Genomic DNA, 1,927 nt, shown 5'->3' on the forward strand with positions numbered 1-1,927 from the left:
AATTCCTCCCTTCTTTCCACTCTATCAGAGAAGGTCAGAAAATCCTCCACCAAACAGACCACTGCTATAGGTGGGTGAGCCTAATTGTTAATCTGATAGCACTGTTTTAGTCTGACTTTTGAATGCTCAGTAATCCAGCTCAAGTACTTCGGTCACGGCAGTGTTAACAGCCATTTTTCAGAGTGTGTGTGCGTGTGGGTGTAAGGTCATGGAACACTGACCACATACGGGCAGCCATAGACTCTGGAATCCACTCAGTCCCACCTCCATCCCCAACCATTGTCCCGCCACCTTCTCAAATGCCTGGAAAGGACTAGCTACATGAATTGAGGTCTAAGGGATGAAACATGTACTGAGCCCAGAGAACTCCTGCCTGATGTCCAGGCTGCAGATGTAAAAATGCCCGCCCCTAGAATGACCACATCCTCATCCCTGGACTATGTGAATAAGATTTTTTTTTTTTTAATAAGATTGTTTATATTCAAGAGGAACTTGGCAGCTATGAAGAAGGATTTTGAGATGTAGGGATGACGCTGATTATCCAGTGGGCCTGATGTATTCACAGGGTCCTTAGTGAGGGAGACAGACAGGAATGAAGATGCTATGCTGCAGTCTCTGGATGTGGAGGAAGAGGCAGGAGTCAAAGAATGCAGGTGCCCCCTGGAAGCTGGAAAAGGCAAGGAAATAACTCACCCCTAGAGCCCCCAAAGTCCCCTGTGGACTTTTCATTTTTAGACCTGTAGTTAAAGCTCTGTTTTTTTCCCAGTAGTCAGGTATGGATGTGATAGTTGGACCATAAAGAAAGCTGAGCAACGAAGAATGGATGCTTTTGAACTGTAGTGTTGGAGAAGACTCTTGAGAGTCACTTGGATAGCAAGGAGATCAAACCAGCCCATAATAAAGGAAATCAGTCCTGATTATTCACTGGAAGGACTGATGCTGAAGCTGAAACTCCATTACTTTGGCCACCTGATGTGAAGAACTGACTCATTGGAAAGACCCTGCTGCTGGGAAAGATTGAAGGCAGGAGAAGAAGGGGATGACAGAGGATGAGATGGTTGGATGGCATCACCGACTCAATGGACATGAGTTTGAGAAAGCTCCAGGAGTTGGTGATGGACAGGGAAGCCTGGTGTGCTGCAGTCCATGGGGTCACAAAGAGTCGGACATGACTGAGCGCCTGAACTGAACTAAACTGGAGGGACTAAATCTGTGTTGCTTTAAGACACTGAGTTCATGGTATTTGTTTCAGCAGCAATAAGGACTTTATACACTATCTTTCTGGGCCTTTACCTAACCTGCAAGGCCCCTTCTCAACTTGGAGCCTCACACAAGCCACCCTGCAGCCTGAGCCACCTGTCCGTGCACCTGATTGGTCCGCTCTCAGCATTCCAGTCTCAGCCTGTGTCTCCTCTGCAGGGAAGCCCTACCTGACCAGGTCATGTCCTCATGGCCCCCAGGACTGCTGTCATGCACCTCTTTACTTTAGCACACCTCAGGGAGCTCCCTTAGGACCCCACTGGCCCCCTGACTCCCCACCTCTGTGAGCCTGCCCCCCTGACATCACCCTTTCACATCAGTATTTGTGTAAGATCTCTTTCCTGCTGGACTGAAGGCTCTGAGGCCAGAGGCTGGCTTGACCATGGTTCAGGGGAGGTTTGTGGGATGAATGGAGGGTGGAGGAGGCGTGAGGAGGCCACCCGGCTCCAGCTCAGCTGTCCCTTGTGTCTTCACCACAACCTTCCTCTATTCCCTATTCTCCCATCAGTCGTTCAACAAACTTCACTCCTGGAGGGTAAGTAGCAAGTTGTGAGAATGTGGTATCATGTTACTTCTCTGGGCTTCAGTTTTCCCTTGTGTGAAATGAGGGAACTTAAGGGTCCTTCCATTTCTCCTGACATACAAGTATCTCTTCTGCACACATGTC

The sequence above is a fragment of the Cervus elaphus genome, chromosome 14 (genome assembly GCF_910594005.1).
Source record: "Cervus elaphus chromosome 14, mCerEla1.1, whole genome shotgun sequence".
Classification (NCBI taxonomy): domain Eukaryota; kingdom Metazoa; phylum Chordata; class Mammalia; order Artiodactyla; family Cervidae; genus Cervus; species Cervus elaphus.